This window comes from Aedes aegypti, chromosome 3, assembly GCF_002204515.2.
Source record: "Aedes aegypti strain LVP_AGWG chromosome 3, AaegL5.0 Primary Assembly, whole genome shotgun sequence".
NCBI classification, from domain to species: Eukaryota; Metazoa; Arthropoda; class Insecta; order Diptera; family Culicidae; genus Aedes; species Aedes aegypti.
In genome coordinates, this window is record NC_035109.1 from 16821515 (window position 1) to 16847477 (window position 25963).

Below are 25963 nucleotides of genomic sequence, written 5' to 3' on the forward strand. Positions count from 1 at the left end.
AGAAACACATTAACAATAAACACGATTCATGAAGAAAACTCAAAAGGGATGAAAATTCAAATGACTGTTATGCGAGTATAGGCAGTGTACAAGTTAATTCTGAAACAAATTCCACAAGCCCTTGTATCCAAAGTGGCCATACTTACAAACAATGTCCAGCGTTCCATTTGCAGGTTTCATATCTTTCATATGAAGCCTAAAAGAACGAAAATCGGTTCAATAATGGATTTTTGAGAGCGTTCCAAAGTCATGGGTCATTTTTCACTCTTAATGCATAATGTATTGGTTTTTTTTTGTAGCGTCAATGTTTCTTCACATACCGCCATGCGGGGTGACATTGGGCCTAGGGGGTGACTTTGACCGCCTCTTTCGATGCATTTCATGATTAGTAGGAACGGCAAAACATTAATCTATGATAATCTATTGGCTATTTATAACGTATTCTTGAAGCTTGGCTCATTATTTTCATTATTCTGACTTTAGCTTGCTGTAAAAATGTTGGCCCAAAATCACCCTTATGGACCAATGTCACCCCGCACGACGGTACACAAAGAAGGTTAAACGTGGAAAATGATTGGCGGTACTCATTTGAACATAGTTTGAACTAGTGGACCGTTCCGAAACACCGTTACCAGTTCCTGGGCCTTTTTGATGACATTTCAAATTTATGACCAAAACCTGTCGTACTAAGTCTCAAACTTCGTAGATTTGGTAGAACATGACAAGAACACGGTGCTCCAATTACCGTTATTATCAAATAAAATATACCATCCAAACGGCAGTCGGCAGTTGGTTCCTGACGCTGTTTTGCACCTCTGAGCTGAATTTGAAAAAAAATCCTTAGACAGAATTTTGAGTTACGCCCTTTTGAAGTTTATATGACAAAAATCACATGATATATGCCACTTTAACTTGCTTAAACAAAGAGATTATTATAAAATTTTGTAGTTTTGTTTTTTTTTTTTCATCTGATTTAAGACACTGAAAAATACTTTTTTTTTAAATTTATCAAGACTGACATTTGAAAAGCGCCAATGCTATGTTTAGTTATTACTAATCAGCCAATACTCGAAACATGATATCTACCAATCAACTCCTGATAGTGATTTTAAGAAATGGTCCAAAGCATTCAAATATGTTTGAACAATTCTTGAACAGGATATCTTGATACGCCCTTTTGAAGTGTAAGGAAGGAATATTGCATGGTGAATTTCGTTCCATCTATAATTAACGGTTGGGTGCATACATAATCATTACACCTTTGCGGTTGTTCTTATTTCATTGAATTTAGTAAGTTGCAGAAAATTTACACATACACATATTTTCTAGACTGACATTAGAAAAGGGCCAAAGTATAATTGAAATACATACAAATCAATATAGCTAAACAATTACCATACCAAAGCTGATCGTCACACTCGAACTTCACATAGCTGTATGTATATCGTATATCTGTATTCTATTCAATTCTGTTCAATTCTTTTCTATTCTAGTCTGTTCTGTTCTATTCAATTCTACTCTACTTAAATTTATTTTATTCTGATCCACCCTACTTGTTCTTATACATATTTTTACAAATAGCTACTGTTGTAATCAACAACTGCGTGCAAATCATTTGAACGGTACACTTTCGAAGTTTGTACGACTTTAACACTTCAGTCGTCGCGTTGTTGTATTTTGTACAACAGTGGTGAAAAAACCTCGCTTATCGTACACAACATCAGCGTGGTGGTTCTGAAGATAGCAAACCGCGCGACGACTGAAAGGTGAAAGCGCTGACAGGTCTGTGAAGGTCGCATTGCAGAAGTATACATCAAACATGGTTATTTGATATTTCGAAGATTTCGGCAGACTCAGCTCCTCGCAGCTCTAGAAAAACTTCTTCATATTACCTTCAAAACTGGGATCCAGCTCGAATGAAAAACATTTAATACAAAATGCTTCAATTATTCCTTAAAATACATGAAAAATTAACATATATAAGTTAAAACCCTTATTTCAACTTACAGTGAAATAACCATTTGAAGCTTCATTTTCTTAGAGCATATAAGAAGCACGGATGAGGAGTCAGAATCTATGCATAGCTATTTTTCACAGACCTGGGAGCGCTATAAAACCATACAAACATCGAAGGTGTACCGTTCAAATCTTTTGGGCGCAGTTGTTGATTAATACAGTGTCTATTTGTAAAAAAATGTATAAGATCAAGTAGGGTAGATCAGGATGAAATAAATTTAAATAGAGTAGAATTGCACACAATAGAACACACTAGAATATAAAATAATTGAATAGAATACAGACATATAATACATATACAGATATGTGAAGTTCGAGTGTTTCATCAACTTTGATATAGTTTGTTCAGCTATATTGATTTGTATATATTTCAATTATACTTTGTCCCTTTTCTAATGTCAGTATAGAAAATATGTGTATGTGTAAACTTTATGCAACTTGATGAATTGAATGAAATAAGAACAACCGCAAAGGTGGAATGATTGTGTATGCACCCAACCGTTGATTATAGATGGAACGAAATTCACCATGCAATATTCTTTCCATACACTTCAAAAGGGCGTATCTAGATATCCTGTCCAAGAATTATTTAAACATATTTGATTGCTTTGGACAATTTCCTAAAATCATTATCAGGCATAAGATTGGTAGATATCATGTTTCGAGTATTGGCTGATTAGTAATAACTAAACATAGCATTGGCCCTTTTCAAATGTCGGTCTAGAAAAATTTTAGAAAAAAGATTTTTTCAGTGTCTTAAATCAGATGAAAAAAAAAACAAAACTACAAAATTTTATTCTGTTTGTTTTAACAAGTTAAAGTGGTATACATCATGTGATTTCTGTCATATAAACTTCAAAAGGGCGTAACTCAAAATTCTGCCTAAGGATTTTTTTCAAATTCAGCCCAGAGGTGCAGAACAATGTCAGGAATCAACTGCCGACTGCCGTTTGGATGGTATATTTTATTTGATAATAACGGTAATTGAAGCACCGTGAAGAAACAAGCCACAGATTCCTTGAAAAAGACTTCGGATGCAATGCCCTTTAGAACAAGTCCGGTTTTTAGTATGTGTTTGCTTGTTTCAGTCACGAATAATATGTTAACAAAACAATTAGCTGTTGGTGGCAACAAGCGTGCTAAAAATGTGTTCTAAGTTTATCAGATATGACGTCATCTTCAGCAACTTCGTGAATTTACGGATCGCCGAAGTTGGCACCACACAACTACCACTTCAAAACTCAAGTTATTAAAAATACTAGTTTGATGCTTCAACCGCACCTTCTAATTCACCAAACCGCTTCGGAACGAAGCTAAATTCGTTCTTGAGTGTCATTAGGCGGCCCCTAGACGACTTAAATATATTGATGGATTTATAGAACTCACCAATTTTTGATGTCGTTTGAATGTAACATCAATATATTGAAGCAGATATTGAAGTGAAATGAGGAAAGTTTGATCGAGCGATTCAATATATCTCAGAGACATGACATAGTACTCGGCTTCAGAATGGGTACCACTTCTAGTACTGCATTTGGTTCCTTGTTACGGAAAAAAGTACCCATGTTTGACAGATCGCAGTATTTTGGAAAACTGCAAGTAACATGGAGGTATTTATTTCGTCTTTGATTTCCCCTAATTTCATATCCTAGTTCGACCTTGATAGTCAAAAGCGATCGAAGTGAAGCATGTTTTGATAAAAATAATCGATTACTTACCACGAGTTATCACGATTGCGCTACTTTTCCCAGAATGTCGGTTCCCCGAACGCCAGTTCCCCGAATGACCCGTTTCCCCGAAAAGTGGAACAGTTCAAATAGGTGCAATAATAGTTTTTAGTGGCAGGATGGTGAATAAGAAAAAAACGATAAGCAATCAAAAGAAGGAGGATTTTGGTCATTTTTGGCTATACACATGTTGCCGAAAATTCTGAGGACGGTAAAACTCGTAAGAACCGCTAATCAAATAAACAAGGGCGCATATCAGATGACCAGTACGTTCACCATCTTGAATGTATAAAGATATGACAATTATGAGTTCCAAAAACATTTCGGGGAACTGGGTTATTCGGGGAAACGGGATATTCGGGGAACTGACATTCGGAGAACTGGCGTTCGGGAAAACGACATTCGGGGAAAAGTATCACAACCGGTGTGCCACATCAGAGTACTTAGTACAGGTGCCACTAGGGCCTCTGATCAAAACATCTAATCTTTATTATGATCAAAGCATGACCTGCGACGTCTCCATCTTCATGGATTAGAAAGAACATGTCAAAAAACGAAGATAGAACATAGTAAGAAGTGATGTTGTCACTCCAGAGCACCTGAGACAGGTTCCACGAGGGCCTTTTTTGGGATAGGGATAAGGAAGCATGCCGTGCGACGTAAGAAGCCTTTCCTAGTCTAGTGGTAACTTCCACGTTTGTAGCCGCACGGCCATCAATCTACTTTGTATCAATAGACTGAACAACAATTTGGCCTACTCTTCACATAAACAAAAACAATACTGAAAAGGACTACTTTTCAGCACTGTTTTTAAACGGTGCTGAGAAGTATTACTTTTCAATTCGGTTTGGAAATTAGAAAATAATATTTTAGTGCATCCATTGACATCCTCTAGGTTTCTTAAAGTCAACAGGTTCCGAATGCAACGGACGATACGTATTCGACTTAGGTGAGAAATACTGAGTTACAATAGGATCGATGTTCCAAGAATAATCCAACTATAACCACAACTTTCGTTATTGCAAAAAATGTTGTACCAATTGTACGCTATTCGTTGCAAAACTCGATTTTTTCAACATTCGTATTATCGAACTCGATAAACTGGAACTGGATAAATATACCGTTTTGATTCATATTACGGACACTTAAGGCTTCAGTGAAATACAACTAATCACTACACATATAAATTGAATCGTTCTGTTCAAAACTTTAGCGTAATCAGGCCTTGCAAACACTTGATTTTCGAATGGTGGATGAAGATTTGGATTCCACATCTTTAATTCACTTTAATCAATAAAAATGTTCGGCCCCTTCATGATTTTTATTCCGGACACAACCACACTTTCGCTTCATATTCCGGACACTTTGATTCGAATTCCGGACAGCTCTTGAAATACATAATCAGAATAGTCGAATCATTAATTAAACGCACTAAGCCGTTAGAATTGACGTCTTTCTTGTTGAACATTGAAAATTTTCATGGGTTGCTACGTAAAATGTTTATAAACATCATCTTTAAAATTGAGAACTTTTTGACGGCGCATTTTGAAACATTTCGAGTGAAATCTTTCCCATACAAAGTAGAGTGTCCGGAATTTGAAGCTGTCCGGGATTCGAATCAAAACGGTATAATGAGCGCTGAAAAAAGTTCTTTTTGGCAGAAATCAACGAGTTTTTGACAATGGTGATAATCCGTTTTCTTTAGTTCACTAAATGGTAACACATCCCGCATTGCATACCACACAATGATAAGCCATGGCCTGAATCACGAATGTTACGGAAGCTCAAACGCATGTCCTGGCCATAAAAATTCCAGTGCCGTACTCCCGCCCATAACCCTGAACAAACTCCGATAAAAATTTTGAAAACCTTCCCCCGGAAGCATGTCGGGTTATCGAAAGATACGACAACAGAGCAGAAAGGGTTCGCTTAATTTACGATCCGGCGCACATTTTTTCCTCCTCCTGATGAAATAAAGCGAAAGAAACCATCGATAGACACAGCATCCCCGGTAATTAAACGGACTAAATTTGCATACATTAGAAACTATATTTTATTAAACGGCGATGATCTGGCGTGAGCGGGAGGGGAGGGTGGTTTTCGTAGAATGTCGAAAGGGTTGTTGAGGTGGCTTCTATTGAACGGGTTTCGATGCACAATAGACAGGCAACCCTACACATCGTCTACTGCAGTGGTTTTCAGATCGTGCTCCCCGGAGCAATTGGCGTTCCACGAAGCCTTTCTTGCAATCTAGTACAGATGGCACTTTGGCTTCGTCCGTTGGCGGAGAGACATGTGCCATCCGCAAACACATATTTTTGACATCCCTGAGGTAACTCAGGTGAGTCAGATGTAAAAATATTGTATAATATTGATCCCAAAAAGGTGCCTTGAGGAACACCAGCTCTTACAGGAAGTCTTTCAGACTTGGAGTTCTGATAATTAACCAGAAGTGTACGATTTGACCGATATCTTTCAGATTGCACCATGGATTCAGAAGTTTCCACGATAAAATTCATGGCCAGGTTTGTATAGCAACAATTTGAGTACAAAAAGTGCTCCACGAATTAAAAGTCTGAAAGCCCCTGGTCTACTCCATAAGTCTCTTCCCGGATGCGAGGTGTGAGTGAAATTAAAAAATCTTTAATGTAAAATTATTGTTTTTCTGTCGTCTAATTCTTGCATTCTGCTCCCTACTTATCTCACCGTTGAGAAGGGGTTTGTTTTGGAGAGTGAGATTTCTTTCTTTGCTTTACCAAGGTTTTGTCTTCGTCGTCGGTGTGTTTAATCAGACGAATATTGGCATTAATGGAGATCCACTTTTCGGGAAAATCCTTTCCACCAAGGGGAACCCCAGTTCTGTTCGTGTTTGTACAAACCGGTTGACTTGCGGGAGTGAATTCTTACAATAACAATAATAGAAGTAATAATGATGGCTTTCTGGTTTGTGCTCCCATTTTCCGGGATTGGAAGGATTGTTGTTGAACCCTTTCGAATGGTTTTTGCGTTTTGCTGGTGGTGACAGATATGCAGAACAGCGAGGTTGGTGGTGATGGCAATGGTCGGAAGTCATCCGTCGATGGCATTTTTAAGGAAATGGATTTGGCACGGCTTTCGTGGTGAGGAAAATTTATTGCTACAATAATATTTGACTCTAGTGAGGAACATTGGGCAAATAGGGGGTGAAGAAGTGTTAATGGGGGTTTCGTAGGGAAGTTGATATGTTGTGGAACGGGAATACTCAAGCAAATTGGAGTTATTGTGAAAGTCGTTCTTTACGAGACGCATATTCATTAAGTATTATGAAGATGAAACGAAGACATTGACAAAAAAATGTTAGGCACAGACATAGGTCTACTGGAAACTCAACTTACGAACTAGTCCGGAACAAAAAATTTGAGATCAATTCGTGAAGCGAACGCATGGCATCGATTTGACCTTAGTTAGTGCCGTTGCATTCAAATTTTGGTCGATTCAATGCTGAAAAAATTGACTATGTTTTTCCCTATATTTTTTAAACAATACCACAATTTCAACTAAAAAAATATGAACAAAACAATCTTGTATGTTTTCAAGAGGCAGTCCCTAACTTATGCACAGGAGTATATATATATATACATATATATATATATATATATATATATATATATATATATATATATATATATATATATATATATATATATATATATTGTGATGAATTCCATGAACGACTTCTCCAACCTGTTTGTCCATTTTTCCTGAAATAAAAATGTCCATCCAGTAACAAATAGAACATAATTGACAGTCAATTTCTGTGACATCTCAAGTGTTCGCATTTGCGTCCATTTACGTCCGCGGATCCTTCGTGCTAATTTACATACCATTCGCAGTCCCTTCTCATCGGATATCCCGCAGCAGCGTTTCAGTTCGTTATTTATCGCCTTCGTACATACATCTTCCGTTTCGAACTGGGTAGCCACTCTCCGCGACGAGTTGCTGATAATTAAATTATCTTCTTAATTACTTTTTCCAATTAAAAATATATCACTCGAAGAGGACGACTGTCTCTTTTTTTTTGCATCCGCAGTTCCCCTCCAGTTCTGTCTTGTCATCCAAGGTAATGTACCTTGGACAGTCGACCGACACGCTTGGTCTACCCAAATATCGATATTAAAAATTTTCTCCTTCATTTTCCATTTCCCACATAAAGCATACCTCGGGCGACGAAGAGCCTCATAGATCATTCGGTTGTTTTTTTTTTCTTTTCCACTCCGGAACGCTTGTCATCTTTCCCCTTCTCGAGTTTGGTTTTCAGAGGTTGTTCAAAATTAGCAAGAATCTAGGAGATCCAGCAGGCAAATGAAGTCCGCTGCCCAGCAAATTTCCGCTTCGTTCTGGTTCGGAAAACGTGATGAATTTATCTTGGCTTGTGATTTTGGGTATTTCGGTTTTCGCACTTTTGGATCTTGAGTTTTGATTAGAAAAAAAAGTTTTTAAAGGTTCTCGATTTATCAGCGATGCTCCAATGAATTTCCATTGGTTAGTAATGTGATTCATTAGTTGAAAAAGCCATGCCGCAAGATATATTTTTTTAAGGTGAAGATGAATTGAAGCCAAACATCAAATTTTCAAGAGCACGGATCTGGAGAACCAAACATCCATTTAAGCTGAAAACTTGATCGATTGGTAACTAGCTGGTGGTGACCAATCGATTAGGTTTTCAGCTCAAACGAATATTTGGTTCTCCAGATCCGTGCTCTTGAAAATTTGATGTTTGGCGTCGATTCATCTTCACCTTAAATAAACAGTTTCAAACCGTTCATCGTTCTAACAAAACAGGATCTCGATACTTATTCTTCACTACTCTCTATTTACACATAGTCAGAAGAACGGTTTTCCAAGAGAAAATCGAATTACTTGGAATATAGATGACCCATTAGAAACAACTAGAGATTAGGTATATAAAAATACATATGCATCTATTTTGTACCTTGATGGCTACAGCGTAGCGTAACGCCATTACCGGGCGTATTGTAGAGATCCACCTTCGTCAGTCTTGGGCGATACTTCTCCAGTTGCCCCGAATGCTAGTTCGTCAGGTCCTCTTATACTGCGTACAGCCAGCGTATTCACGGTCTTCAATAAAGTCGCCGATCTCTACCGGGTTCCCTGCTGAATGTAATTTTCTTCCAACACTAAGTAGCCAGCCTGTAATGTGCCGTATTTCACAACTCGCACGCCACGCGAGTTTCCCATCGAGTATTGTCCGCAGCAGGGGCCCAGATAGCCGTAGCGGTAAACGCGCAGCTATTCAGCATGACCATGCTGAGGGTCGTGGGTTCGAATCTCGCTGGTCGAGGATTTTTCGTAAAGAAAATTGCGCGACCCGTGATGAAAGTGCCGTTTGTCTGCAATAGCACTAGATCTCCTAATAGCACCCTCGAGTGCAACGTTGAATAGTAAATTCAAAATTGCGTCTCCCTGCTTCAATCCGTCTAATTCTAATGTCACAAACACCACAAACGAGGTTAACATCTCGTCTGCAATTCGAACACTTTGATTCCCTCAAAGACTGCGTAGCCGTTAAATCAGAACAATTATTTTACTTACAATTAACGGGAAAAGGGGTCGGTTGTTGTAAAATTTATGTGATTTGAGGGAAAGTCTTGTAGTTTAAGGATTTGATGCTAAGGGAGTATATTAAGAAGGACATCCAAAGCAACCGATAATGTACTTTTAAGGCGAAGTAGGCCATCATTGAAATTTGTACACATCGTTGATGATTGTTGTTGAATCGTGCCACAATTCCGAATTGAAGAAAATCTGTTGGTATTGCAGTGATGTTGCTGAAAAAGTATCAGCATACTTTCTGCATGTAAGCACATATAGTGATACTTTTCTGTATCAATATCAACTATTAGGAAAATTCAGTATCACTTTGAAATTGCGAGCTACAATGTCAACATGGCTGCCAAAACGAATGACGGGCTACTCAGCCTCAATTACCCCTTTCATTGATATACAAGCAAGCCTTTGCAACTTAGCCAGCTTCTTCTGAATGGTTAACTCATTTGTCTTGGACCACCATACCAGTGAAGCATGAGTATTTCTTTGTCGAACTATTGCTGAATAAATACAGTTTATCATATTAGGCCTTATCCTTTCTGGTTAGGGTTTGAATTCTAAAAAAAATACAGAATATTTAACTAATCGCTGGCTGAAACAATCAAGATCCCCATCACATCATGAAAGCCTGTTTATCGTCTAGCTCTGAATATCGGTAGGATAACAGTGCATGATGAAACCTTTCTAAACAAGCTATAAACCTGAGAGATAATATTAATATTATATATTCAGGATTATTTGAAATGGCAGTAAAATAAAACACTTACCCCCAGTGCGTAATAAGCGAGAAACATGGATTTTAACTTTGTTCTCTCTTTGAGGTTCTCGTTCACAGCTGTTTAATATCAGGCTTGTTACAATTTGCGACACGATGCTGATCATGGAGCGATACAGATAGGATGCTCTCCTTCGCTTGCTCTGATCGTGCATCAAAATCAAATAAGAACGAGTTCTGATATACCTAATTCTGGTGAAAGGTGTGATAATAGTTTTAAACCATTTTAAAGCAATGTTTAACGCAGCTTGCAACTGATCTGAAACCAAACTTTCCACGAACAACGCTAGCCTAATCATCATGGGACCTTCCTTAGCCGAGTGGTTTGAATCCGCGGCTACAAAGCAAAGCCATGCTGAAGGTATCTGGGTTCGATTCCCGGTCGGTCCAGGATCTTTTCGTAATGGAAATTTCCTCGATTGCCCTGGGCATAGAGTATCATCGTACCTGCCATACGATATACGAATGCAAAAATGGCAACTATAAGGCAATGAAAGCTCTCGAATAATAACTGTGGAAGTGCTCATAAGAACGCTAACCTGAGAAGCAGGCTCTGTCTCAGTGAGGACATAAATGCCAAGAAGAAGAAGAAGAATCCTCATCATCTGCGTATTCAATTGCTGCAAAACCTTGACCAGTAAGAACGATAACACTCTTCCTTGAAGACATCCTTTAGTAGATCTTATAGATAACACTGTTCGACAAAAAAAGTCGATCTGAATGCACAGAGACCGGACACCCCGGGCTTGAAAGTATAAAAATAAACAAAAATAATGGCGTTTTCAGAATGTTCGTGTCTGCCCCAGGTCATTTTTAAAATATACTTGAACTTTAACAACTACCGAAAAGCTAAACATTACATATAATTTGCAATTGGATTAGATGGACAAATTGATGTGAAGATTTGCGAAAAAGTTACACGTCTTCTCAGTGAGAATCGAACTCACGACTCCCCGATCTCTAGTTGGGGCGCGTTAACCACTACGCCATGAGAGGACTCATGAACGCAGAAGTTAACCTGAATTCGATTTCAGCTCAATAATCACGTGGTCCTCTTTCGCAAAGTGCACCTCTTTCGGAAGAATTAGATGCCCATCCAAACACAACGCTTTCTATATATATCCAATGCCTAGCCCGAGAGCGCATTGTTTTTTAGATATAGGAATAGCACACTACACTAGCCAGCAACTGCGCTGGCTGAGGTTTCTATTGTGTGGGCTTCCAATGGGTCGCGACGTTCTCAAACGACCGGTTACGGAACATGAGTCCGTTGCTCGATAAATACTTGTTTTAATTATGAATCGTGGTTTACGGCCAACCAGCCGAGTGGAAGTTTAACAACTACCGAAAAGCTAAACATTTTCGGTAGTTGTTAAACTTCCACTCGGCTGGTTGGCCGTAAACCACGATTCATAATTAAAACAAGTATTTATCGAGCAACGGACTCATGTTCCGTAACCGGTCGTTTGAGAACGTCGCGACCCATTGGAAGCCCACACAATAGAAACCTCAGCCAGCGCAGTTGCTGGCTAGTGTAGTGTGCTATTCCTATATCTAAAAAACAATGCGCTCTCGGGCTAGGCATTGGATATATATAGAAAGCGTTGTGTTTGGATGGGCATCTAATTCTTCCGAAAGAGGTGCACTTTGCGAAAGAGGACCACGTGATTATTGAGCTGAAATCGAATTCAGGTTAACTTCTGCGTTCATGAGTCCTCTCATGGCGTAGTGGTTAACGCGCCCCAACTAGAGATCGGGGAGTCGTGAGTTCGATTCTCACTGAGAAGACGTGTAACTTTTTCGCAAATCTTCACATCAATTTGTCCATCTAATCCAATTGCAAATTATATGTAATGTTTAGCTTTTCGGTAGTTGTTAAACTTCCACTCGGCTGGTTGGCCGTAAACCACGATTCATAATTAAAACAAGTATTTATCGAGCAACGGACTCATGTTCCGTAACCGGTCGTTTGAGAACGTCGCGACCCATTGGAAGCCCACACAATAGAAACCTCAGCCAGCGCAGTTGCTGGCTAGTGTAGTGTGCTATTCCTATATCTAAAAAACAATGCGCTCTCGGGCTAGGCATTGGATATATATAGAAAGCGTTGTGTTTGGATGGGCATCTAATTCTTCCGAAAGAGGTGCACTTTGCGAAAGAGGACCACGTGATTATTGAGCTGAAATCGAATTCAGGTTAACTTCTGCGTTCATGAGTCCTCTCATGGCGTAGTGGTTAACGCGCCCCAACTAGAGATCGGGGAGTCGTGAGTTCGATTCTCACTGAGAAGACGTGTAACTTTTTCGCAAATCTTCACATCAATTTGTCCATCTAATCCAATTGCAAATTATATGTAATGTTTAGCTTTTCGGTAGTTGTTAAACTTCCACTCGGCTGGTTGGCCGTAAACCACGATTCATAATTAAAACAAGTACTTGAACTTTTTGCATTTTTTATTTAAAAATCTAATCTAATCAATAAACCGACACAGTGTTTTATATTCAGGACAGGGGAATTCATGTGCCATATAATGTTTAAAACGTTAAGTCCATTATGAAGAGTTGTAATAAGATTTGCAGGAAGCCCTCCCCCTTTTTTGCACCCTCCCCATTTTTAAAGTATGTCTTGTCGTAAATAGGGCAACTGTAGCCTCAAAATGGATAGTTGACTACACTGACTACTTCCGGGACCACCGGATGTCCCCGAGGGAACCTGGTCACAAAAATGGCCACTGTAGTCAAATATCCACTTAAGGTCTACAATAGCCCTATTTAGCACGAGACATGAAAAATGAACTGTCGCACGATATGTATTGGAGTTTAATATCAATTGTCCCTAATTACAGGTTCCCTCTGGAACATCCGGTGGTCCCGGAAGTAGTCACTGTAGTCAACTATCCATTTTGAGTCTACTGTTTCCCTATTTACGACAAGACATGAAGAATGAGCCGTCGCATGATATGCTTTGGTGTCAAAATCGAAATGTCCCCTATGCAAGGTTCCCCCGGGGCACTGGGCGGCGCCATGAGTGGCCAAATCTGTACAAGACTCATTTTCAGCTTATAATAGCGTATTTTATGATAAGCTAGGGAGAAAACAATTTTGCGCGACATATTTTGAGTGAATAAATTGTTTGATCCCAATTCGGATCCACTACCGGCACCGATTCCGGGGAAATGGCCATATGTTGGTTGTTTCTGGACCAATATTAATACTTGGCGCACCAATCGCTTCAGAATTAGATCTTCTATATTCATGTGTAGTAAAATTTCGATTTTTTAGCCGAGACCTTTGCTAAAAACACGTCATAATTTTACTGCATAAGACATGCTTCCGGAAATCCGGATTATCACCGGTATCCGGTGGTCATAGTTCATCTCCGTGGATGCACCTCAAAACTAGATTAGTTGACCCGTCCATTACTTCTTAAAGAATTGAAATCGGTCAATTTTTGTCAAAGTTACAGCATTCCAAAGTTGGCCCAATTTTTGCCTGTCCCAGTTATTTTGACAACCCCCTGTATATCAAATATTCCATCATTTGCGATACTTTAAAAATGGGGAGGGTACAAAAAAGGGGGGAGGGCTCTTTATATTGTATTTAAAGTTGAAAACATTATATGGCACATGAATTCCCCTGTCCCGAATATAAAACACTGTGTCGGTTTATTGATTAGATTAGATTTTTAAATAAAAAATGCAAAAAGTTCAAGTATATTTTAAAAATGACCTGGGGCAGACACGAACATTCTGAAAACGCCATTATTTTTGTTTATTTTTATACTTTCAAGCCCGGGGTGTCCGGTCTCTGTGCATTCATATCGACTTTTTTTGTCGAACAGTGCTATTCACTGACACGCAGAATGGCTCGATATGGTTGTGGTCTGAAAAGGTTACTGCTCTTGAACGCTCTATCATCAAGTTATTACCAAGAGAACGAATGGTAACAATTCAGATTGCGATTTTGTTTTTTGGTTTATGAATATTGTTCGATCGGCTCATTCGGATCAAAATCCAAACTTTGCCAGTAAAATTTATTTGCGTTCCTATTATTCTCAGTGTATGAGAAAATCAGAAAAGGCCCTTTGCAAATCAATTCACTTATGACTTGACACAAAAACATCATCCTCTGATTGCCTGTAGAACAACAGGAGTGTTTCCAAAATAGTTCAACTATCAAAAGACGTATATTTTATATGTTTCTCAGTATATTGAGGATTATGCACTACAATCTTCTAATAGGAATGTATTAAAAGGCTCAATTGTTACCAATGCATGCTTTGTTGCCTAATTCCAATAAATTATTTAGTTATGTTCGAATTTTTCGGTGAATTTAAATCGTGAATAATAAATACACCGCAATTGAATATGGTTTTCTGGCAACCTAGTCCAGTAATAAAAAGTGATTGCCGAGGAAATCAAAGTGCATTAATTTCAATTTGTGGTTTAAAGCATAAAAAATAAGTATTTTCGAGTGCTTTATACACAAATCAAAAGTTCAATAGTGCATAAGTGATCGGTGCGTAGTTCTTGTGAAAAAATTTGCATTGGAGCGGAGAATTGCACCTTTTAAAGTGTTGAGTTTTTGTAAGCTGTTCTTGTGTTGTTTTATTCGGCAGCTCACGTATGACGATAATTTCGTAAGCATTTATTTCATTTAATGATAAAACCCATGTTATATAATATTTTTGTGAAAGATGTGATTTACATGGAAGATTATAGTTCAAGAAATATGTTGAGTACATTGAAGTTAACTCTTGTTCCGTAGATAAATGTAAACAAGGGCGATTAGTTAGTGCTGCCGAAAATACCCTCAGGGTGCCGAAGCCATCATTTACCCTATGTATTGTTTTGCGAGGTAAAACGCCCCGCATGAGTTCGGCATTAGTCGTTCTGTAAACGTGCACACACAATTATGCTTGGTTATGTGCTGCATACATCCGGGCGTTTGTTTAGATGTTATCATTCAAAAATAGTATACATGCTGATGCGAGAAATGTGCATTTGTAAGGTTCCATTTCTTGGGTAACTTCAACGTTACCTTACGTTTGCTAGAATTTGAATTCAAACGGTTGTTTTGGTGTTATGAAATAGAGGTGGGCGTTTTGCCCCATGAGTTGATTAAAGTTTAGGTCCTTCAATAAGCTTTTTAAGGACAAATTTAACATATGTTTTGCATGTAATGCAAACTACGACAGTGCACAAGTGGGCTATCGGCGATAGTTTCAGAAATTTGATTAGGGACGATTCAAATATGACGTCCATCATTTTTTGAGATTTCTAGACCCCCCCTCCCCCCTCTGTCACGCTTTTTCCAATACCTTCTACACGTACTGTCACACTTTCGTAGACCCCCCCCCCCCTCCCCCTAATGATGGACGTCATTTTTGGATGATCCCTTATATCTCGACCTAAAAAATAACATTGAAAATCGCAGAAAATAGCAACGAAAACAGCAAAAACGTTTTTATACGTTTTAAACGATTTTCTTGAGAAAAACACATAAAAATATATTAGGACAAGCATTTTTATCCATTTTCTTTGATGATTGATACGCTCCAAACAGATACCGGCTTTGGGAAGAGAAAAATGAAAAATAGGGTAATACGTCCCAACGGGGCAATACGCCCCTCTTCATTTTCACGGGATTGAGGCTTCGTTAACACGTACATATGATTACACATCTTAAATATTCGCGAAAAAATTATGTACAAAAATGATGCGCGTATATGTTCTTTGAGAAGTATAAACAATCAATAGAAATTCTAAGAATATCGAAAATCAGGTTTTGGGTTTAAAATTTTGCTTCTGATAAGAAAGCCTCAGGGCGAATGAGAATCATTCTTTACTATTGTACTTACTACAAAAACTTCTACCGGGAGACGACCGCTATTGGACCCTTGTAAGATTAGCAGGTGGTGGAATTCTCCTTGGAAGCATTTCTACAACGCTGTGGACCTTTTTTCTATGGGAGGGGCATATTGTCCGGTTTGTTTCGAAACGTAAACATTGGGAACGTTTACAAAAAAACACATCTTGTACACTTTTTTGAAATAATCTGGAAGGGGAAGGTGGGTGCAGAGCATGAGCAACTAAATAAGGAACACCTTGACATAAAAAGCTTTAGAAGTCATGCATTTGCTACTGCGATAAAGCAGTATTTCCTTAAGGGGGGCGCATTGCACCTATTTACCTTAATAATTTCTAGAAGCGTGATGTTCAACGAAGAATATTTCCCTTACGTAAAGCAGACTGATTAATCCGACTGAATAAGTTTCGTGTGCGCATCGTACCTTCGTGCTGTGCGTACACAAATTCTTTCTGTTCTTGGAAGTTTTTAAAACTACCTAAAGCAATACTGTTTTCAATGCTTTTCAGTACTATTTTTCTACAATTGATCCCTTTACGACACTTGTTAGGACCCGTGCCTTCGAATTTTCGTTGGACCCGTTAGTGATAGCTAGCGGTGGTAATTCCTTTTAAAAAAAAAACGTCTTAGAAGGTATACAGCGAAAACCTTAAGTCTAACTTTTGAGATTCGAATCGTCGAAGCTCGTACCGGGAAGATGAACGGCAACGTTTTTCATTCCCGGAATTCCTCAGGAAGAACATCCAACAACGCTCATTTGTTCAGTTAAAGATTGCTTGTTTAAGAATCATACCCATCATGTAAAATTTAATCTTAATATAAGCTTGGTTTCGGTGGCAGAATTCTTGGCTGGTTGCGCTCCTACCTTATTGGTTGACAGCTTGAAGTGAGAATCGGAGACGTCACGTTACGTAAATTTGCTACTCCATCAGGCGTTCCTCAAGGCAGCCACCTAGGTCCAATGATATTTCTTCTTTACTTCAATGACGTCAATAAAAAACATAAAAGCTCCTCGTTTGTCGATCGCTGATGATATGAATACTGCTCGCTGGTGCGTTCCACCCTGGAATATTGTTCGCCGGTTTGGAATCCTTATTATAATAATTCAGTGGAAAGGATCCATTTCACCCTTCGACTCCTTTCATGGAGCAACCCATTCTGTACATTCAGCATACAATTGGAGACGCTGACAATACGTCGTAATGTTGGTCGTGTGTTATTCGTTTCAGATGTCTTCACTTCCAGGATCGAGTGCCAGGCAGTGTTGTGAAAAACTCAATTTCTCATAACTCACGCTTGTGAGTTGTCAATCACGCAACTCAGCAGTAAAAATATCATGGATGAGTTGGCTCACCTTTTTGACTCACTGTCTCGTATTTCCGCAGTTTACTCACACACGGCAATAATTTCTTGTTAGTCTTGTAAAATTATAGTAATCCTTTCTAACGTCAACAACAACATTCGGGTTTAACGACTTTTTGACGGGACTGAATCATTTTTTACGGTTTGAGTTGATTGAGTGATTTTGCATCAAAATCTCGAGCGTGAGATTTGCGAAGCAGATCACTAATGAGTTTGCTCTTACGGGAGAGCGTATTGATTGAGATTTGAGTGTGAGTCTATCAACACTGGAGCCAGGTATTGATCAACAGTATCCAGCTGCAGGTGCAACAAAGATCCCTACAAAACCAGAGTTTTCTACAAATTACTTTTGAGCGCACGAATTTCGGATCTTATGGAGCCATCGTTGGTCTTCTCAGGCTTTTTAATAGACTAGCAGATTATTTCGATAATCATATATCTAAGGAAGCGATCAAGCAAAATTTAAAAGAGTTTTTGGTATATTTAATATTATTAGGGCTTAGTATGAGTCTGTTGATAGAACAAATGAATAAATAAATCAAATTAATACTTACAAAGAATGGGAGATAGTTTTCAAGGGTTTTGTGGAAACTTCAAAGCATAAATCCTTTAGGGAATATTTGGGAGTATCTTGGAATAGATCAGATTATGCATTTTCTTCAAAGAACGATACATTCGATGAAGAACTAAATTAAAAAAGCATGGAAGAATACTATCCGAAATATATGAAAGAACTCGCTAAAAACTTCTTGATTGAAGATCTGAAGAAATATTTGGTCGAACGTTTGAAGTATTATACGGCGCAATTAACACAAACAGTCATATAAAAGTACTAACGATAATTTTCTTATGCATTTGAAAAGTTAAATAACGTTAGAGTTTTTCTGAAAAAAAAAAATGTGAAAGAGCCATAAGAATGCATACCAATTTTCATAGTAAAATTGTTTAAGTAATTCTCAAAAGACTTCTTGAAATAATTTCTGGATGATCTCGGACGAACTCTTAGAACATGAATTCACAAAACACTAGTGAAAACCATTCAAAAAAAATCAATCGATGAAGGATAAAAACAAATACCATTAATCTCAATATACCCCACTTCTGCAGTTTCCATACAACACAAGAAGGACACAAATGTAACGCCATCTCTTGACAGAAAAGTGCGTGAACGATTACTCTTAGCTATTTCCAATTTAGCGTGCATTGAAAAACGAAACGTCACACATCTAAAATCAAAACAAACATTCAGCCGTCGGTGGTGTAATGGTTAACGTGACTGACTCTAACCCCAGTCGGATTGTTCGACACCGTCGGATTGTTCGACACCGTCGGATTGTTCGACACCGTCGGATTTTCTGAGACATAAAATCTCACATCATGTCCCCCTTCGGAAATAAAGCAGTTGACCCCGACCTATAAGTTTATGCGTACGATACGTGGGGTCCCCTCTGTGTACGGAGGTCCCTCCGGGCGTTCATGTTTAGGCATAGTGCCAGAAATCGGTCCATGCACGCGTACACTAATTTGACGTTTGAGAGGTGCCGAATTCACTCGTTACCATGGCCACGTAAATAACATGGCACCGCTCAAACGTCAGATAGTGAACTAGTGCATCGGTCCATAGGCGAAAGTAAAACTGCGACTGATGCCAAAGGATGCCGATTAGCCAGAAAATTGAAAAAAAAGAGCAATCATGCCACAAAGTTTGTAGTGTTTCAGTATACTTTTATGCCAGCGTGGCGCTAGTGTGATGTCTTCAACGAAACGGAAAAGTGGGGTATATTGAGATTAACAGTATTTGATAAAAACAACAGTTCGTGAACAAATGCTTGGAAGAATAATGCAAGAAATCCTTAGTGAAAGTCCAGCAGAAATCTCTTGACAAATACTCAAATTTTAGAGGAATTCTTGACAGAAATCGTGTTTAAAAAAGAAGAAACTTGAGAAATTTAAGAAAAAATCTCTGGCGTAATAACTGCATAAAAATCTGAACGAAAACTTCAAGAATTTCTTGGCGAAACTTTTGAGAAAATCATATGGAAAAGTTTTGAAGAAAAACGAGTTGAGTTGAGTTGGACAAACGAGCAGTAAGATTCGGTGAAGTCTTTGCACAAGACGTTTGAGGAATTGCTAGAGAAACTTTGAATATACATTCTGGAAATCTCTTTTCAAAATCTTTGGAGAGATACCCAAATAAATTAATTGATGATTTTGTTCATTATCTAGTTGTCGCACGGTCGACCTTTGCCATAACCACCACACTTATTCTTTATGCAAAAAGCGTAGGCTATTCGCCAGTGTTGAACTAAGTACAACAGCACATTCACTGAAATGTTTTGGATTCCCTTAGAATTATTTGTGAAAGAATGTTCAAATTTCTATATGGAAGAATCACAGGATGATTCTTAAAGTGATCTTAGATATTTTTTTTTTGCAAAAATATCCTTAATAATTTCTAGGATTTTTTTTTCCAGGCTTTTTTATAAACTTTTGCATGATTTATTGGAGAAAATAAAAAAAAATACATACATACAAACAACAAAAAAAGTAAAAATTATGTGAAGCGAACAACCAAAATTTGTAATTTAACGACAAATTCTTATTTGTCTTCTTCCTGAAGTTATGACCCTACTAGGACATAACCTGCTTCTCAGCTTTTTTGTGAGCACTTTCTTAGTTATTAACTGAGAGCTTTCTTTGCCAATTGGCCATTTTTACATGTGTGTTTTCGTGTTGCAGGTACGAAGATACTCTATTCCTAGGGAAGTTGGGAACATTTCCTTTACGAAAAGATCCTTGACAAGTGGGATTTGAACCCACGACCCTTTGCTTGGTCTTGCTGAATTTGGGCAGAAAAACTCATACAAAAACAATGTGAAATTAATTCCACATTAATTGTGGAATTCTTTCCCGCCTAGAATACAAACGCAGAGGCAGTTCATCGAATGAAATTCAATTAACGCCAGCGGAAGTAAAACAATGAAAGTGCAATAATTTCACCGTCAAAAGCAGCGCGCCAACAATATCGTCAACGAAGCAATCTTGCACGATTTTCCTCCGGTAGCCATCCAAGACACAGGATACGTGTATTTCATCCTCAAAAGGGAAAAGTTTTCGTTTACGTGGTTTACAGCACGCGCAGGAGAAACTTTCCCTTCCGTTCGGCTGGAATCGATAGCTCTGTGCGAAGATTTCTTCACACGTAGGTATATCGCAATGCTTGCCGAAAGAAACCCACTTATCAAAAGCTTTTATCGTCAATGTTCCATAATTTAATAAGACGAAACCGATAAATGAACCACCTGTTGAGTCGCTCGTTCGGTTTCTGTGAGTTTGACTAGTCGACGCAATTCAGTTTGATGTTCAGCAAGCTCGCAAGCAGGAGAACGGCAAAGTAATTCTAAACAAATTGAACACCTTGATTGTTTTACCATCAAGACAACCCCCGAGCAAAGACGATGCGATGTTGGCAACGATATCGGCACACAGAGGTTCAGGATTTGTAAAAAACTGGCAAAACCCAACTTATCCAATCATTTTTAAACTACAGACAACTCTCCTTCACACGATATGTCCTATCTCGATATCGAGTTAGATTCCTAGTAGAAGATGGTTTTCATAGGTTTTCATGATCGATGGTCCCTTGGATCGCACTTGCTCTTAGACTGGCCAAACCGTAATCCAAAACCACAATAAAACTGTACCAACTTCAGTAATCTGAACTAGTCGTGTACGCCCAAAAAGAAGGGGCCATATCCTAAAACATATTCCACAACACTTTTCATTATCAAAACTTGTAACATATTGGGAATGCGCAATTTCCGCCACGATTTTTTTTTTACATCTGGACCACTGTGTTGCATTAGACGACAGCCACTCGATGGTGGGAGCCTCAAGCAAACGAACCAAAACCAAGGTTGTGGTAAGTTTTGTAAACTAGATCAAAATTTGATACCATTCGAGCGGGAACATGTTCTTTAGCCAGGAGATTCTAGACAAGAAAAGAGTAGGTATGTGATAGTGGATTCTACATCAACTCCCCATTGAACAGAGCTATGAACAAAGACCGGACACGGGATGGAGGAGGAACCGAACCGATATCCATCGGTTGATGACGGCAGCCAGCCAGCAGCCAAAAACACCATGTCGATGTCACTTAATGGAAGCTTTTTGCATATAGATTGGGAAAATTTCCGTAATTTGATTAGATGAGGTGATCGTTATCCTCGGTGAGCAGCGCATAGTTTTGAATGTAAGAAGTTACCTTTTTCACCGGGATCGGGAGATGACGATGATGATAGTGCTGAAGAGCTTTACCGCAGTGCAAATTGGAAGTTGGTTGAGAGCAATTTTTGATGTGGTACGTCTAGCCAGGAGGGCCAATTATCCGGGATTGAAGCTGTGGTTGAAGGAAATTAATGATTTGGATAATGGTTGATCTATGAGTTGAATGGGAAGGACCAATTTGTAAATATTTGACAATGCCTGTAATTCCTTTATTAGTATAATTTCAAACATAACATTCATTTCTTAAATCTGAGTGTTCTGTGTAAGGCACACTATCATTCTAATTTGGTATAACTGAATAAAGATATTGTTATCGTTTGTTTGAAGATCTGAAGCTTGTTCTTGAGACAAAATTTCGTTTTTTTGTTAATAAGTGTATGCAGACATTTCATGTATTTTTTACAATTTAGGATGAATGCCCTCAATGTGATTTTTGAAAGTTAAATTATTATCTAGCATAAGTAATAGATACTTAACATTATCTGTCCAATGTATTGGGAATCCTTTCATATAATAAATAAAAAAACTTCTGTCATAAAGAGTTTTTGTAAGCACAGCACTGAACTACGATGCAAACTGTCATTAGTGAATTCGTTTTTGAAATACTCAATTGAAATGCTAATAAATTTTGAATTCAAGTTCAACATTAAACACGATTTTAAAAAGTCAAGTGTCGTGTAATTGAAGGGAGCAAATCGTCCGTTGTTACTCCAACAAACCGAAGCGCACTAAAGACCGGGACTTCGCTTGACTGCCCATTCACTTTGTCAACTCAATGACTAGGTATACCCCGGAGACAGTGGCAAACTCCGTGACGACAACATGCTCGGACGACGTCAACGACGCACAGTGGGCGACAATGAACCCAAATCCGCAACTTTTAGAAGCTGCTGGTGAAAGAGAGTACCATACACCTTTTTCCACGTGAAAAATCACGACGAATCGATTTGTAGTTGGGGCAAAATAGTTTCGTTCTTACCCACTGTGCGACGGTTGAAAATCACCATGGGAGAATCACGCGTTCAATTGCTCATCTGTAAAGGGGGCGGCTCTATACTTACCTTACCTACGGTAGGGGCGCACAAACACCTCACCTGTCACCGAAGCAGAGAACGGAATTACAATGATTCCGAACTCACCGGCTCCGTCATGCAAAAGTGCATCGCGCACTACCGAATGCACTTCGATGGGTGCTGCTGAAGATGCACCTGTTGTGTAGTTACAATGGCCAAACTCTTTCAAGCGTCAGACAACAAACCAAAGCCACGATGAGGGCTGCTTGCTTCCTTTTTCCGTAGCGGATGACACTCTCATTAAGGCGGGATCCCAAGGTGACAATCAGACCAACGACTGTCTTCGTATCTATGAGCGAAACAATTCAATGATTTCATATTCGCAATTCCTATTGGGTTTTATTGAGTAGTTTACTGTGATGTTTATCCAAAATGGAGGACAACCGTGGTATAAGGAAGCAAATAATGTATGTGACTCTTAAACACAAAATTGTATACCATATCGAGAAAACTTTCATTGAAAGCAATCATTCTGGATTGCTTTCTTGGACATTCAAGGTGCTTTCGATGTGCTATATTGGATGCTCAGGGCTCAGATAGCCGTCGCGATAAATGCGCAGATCAAGCCGAGGGTCGTATGTGGTTCGAATACCGAGGATATTCCGGGTTGGACATTTTCTCGTCTTCCCAGGGCATAGACTATCTTCGCACCTACCGCACGATATACACATTAGAGTGGTTCAAAAAATCGTTTTTGCTCCACACCGCTCATTGGATTCTAGATCAAATTCTGAGTATCCTCCCAAAATTTGAGCTCATTGGATGAAAACTGATACTGCACAAGCCCTTTAAATTTTATATGGGAATTACTATGGAAAAAGCAAGCAATTCATTCGATCGGTCATAATATTAACCCATGTGCTCTTGGAGATTAGAGCTGTATTGATACTGGGAGATACAATAATCAGTTACAACTTTGCCGAAGACTGTTTTCAAATCGGACGTCTCAGTAATTAGTACCTAATTGATTTATATCCAGTCACAAATTCTTCATCAGTGCTCATTTATCTTCTGAACAGGCAACATTGTTGCATCTGCGGCGAAAGATAGCACGCACAAATCATGGCTACTATGTTTTACTGTATATGTCCGTGATGCCTGCAGAACAGCCCAATTATTATTGCCAAAGTTTACAACTCATACAAAAATCAATAACTAATTACTGAGCGGTCCGATTTGAAAAAGGGTTTTCAGCAAAGTTGAAGCTGATTATTGTATCTCACACTATCGATGTAGCTCTAATCCCTAAGAGTACATGGGCAAACACTATGACCGATGGAATGAATTGCAGTTTTCATCCGAATGAGTTCTGATTTCGGGAGGACAATCACAATTTGATATAAAATCGAATAAGCGATGTGGAGCAAAAACGATTTTTTGAACCACTCTAATACACATGCTACAAATGGTTAATTGGCAAAGGACGCTCTCAGTTATTAACTGTGGAAGCGCTCATAAGACAACTCAGCTGAGATTCATGCTCGGTCCTAGTAGGTACCTAACGCCAGAAAGAAGAAGAAAATTAGATGCTTCGTGCATTGGACTCAGCAATAGCTCAAGACTGATATTTTTTGTGAACATTGCTTCAAGCATTGATTCAGGAATAAGCGTACTCCATGTGTTTGGAATGTGTATCGATTTCCTATTCTACATGGACTTTCCGATAAATCTCAAGTTATTCCGTTAAAAAAACCTGCAATAAGAACACTGGGAAAATCTCTGGTAAAAACTATGATAGAATCTCTGCGGGAAACCTTGTAACAATTTCTGAAGCATCTGAATAATCAATTGATGAGTTTTCAGACAAATTACTAGCCTTCATCCAGCCAACATACTTATCACATGCAAAAAACACACTAAAATGTGCATAACTTTTTTGTTTCTTGATGGATTTTGTTGAAATTTCCAGAACTTCCTGAAAAACTCTTCTAATTTATGGTCCAGGCGCTAGTTGGTGTCTTCGGCAAAGTTATTCATCAGACTAAGATCTATCTGGCAATGACAAAATGAGTTGAAAATTTCTCCACTAGGTGACGTCAGTAACAATTTTTCTTCAATCTTCTATATCTTAAGATCCTGATGAGCTAGAAGGTGGGTGTCTTCGGCAAAGTTATTCAGCAGACTAAGAGCTATCTGGCAGTAATAATCTTAATTGGAAATTTATTCGCAAGTTTTCTTCAACCTTCTATTTCTCAAGATCCTGATGAGCTAGAAGTTTGGTATCTTTGGCAAAGTTGTTCAGCAGATCAAAGGCTATCTGGCAGCAACAAATCTAATTGCGAATTTATCCACTAAGTGGCGGTAGTAACTAATTATCTTCAATTTTATGTACCAAAAGTAAACAAGCAGATCAATGTTGGGTGGTTTCAGTTTGTATTCGGCAAAGTTGTTCACATCGTGGACAAAATTTTAAATTCTAATATTTTATGTTCGAGATTTTTTACGCTTGATTTGTAATTTACGCAGCTCAACAGCCACAATATGTGAGTTGGATCATCAATTTGTTTTATATGCTTTTTTCGCTCAAAGTCTGATATTTTATTTACGAGATTTTTTGGTAGAGCCTTCCTTCGCCGAGTGGTTAGAGTCCGCGGCTATAGAGCAAAGCCATGCTGAAGATATCTGGGTTCGATTCCCAGTAGACCCAGGATCTTTTCGTATTGGAAATTTCCTTGACTTCTCTGGGCATAGAGTATCATCGTACCTGCCACACGATGTACAAATACTAAAATGGCAACTTTGGCAAAGAAAGCTCTCAGTTAATAACTGTGGAAGTTCTCATTGAACACTAAACTGAGAAGCAGGTTCTGTCCTAGTGAGGACGTAATGCCAAGAAGAAGAAGCTTTGGGCTAGTTCATCTCAGGACCTAAGGTTTTACTTTCCTTCAGAAGGAAGTCGTCACTAAAATTTGTAGTGATTATCTCTTAGATCTCATCTCAGGTCCTCAGCGTATGTTCTAACCACTATACCGAGTCAATTTCCACATAGAGTCTTAATTCTTTGTTTTTCTGCTACACACTAAGCTCTTACGGTGCATTTCACCGTAATCTCAACAGCTGAAGAGTTCGGTGAAATAAAACACCGTAACTTCGTCGGAATTTTACGGATTCCGGTGAATTTTTACCGAATACTGTGAAAATTTACCGTACTCCGTTTATTTATTTTACCAAACCGTTCAGCTGTTGAGATTTTACAGGAATCCGTAAAATAATTTAAGTGTGTAAAATTAAAACAAACCTTTCTAATGT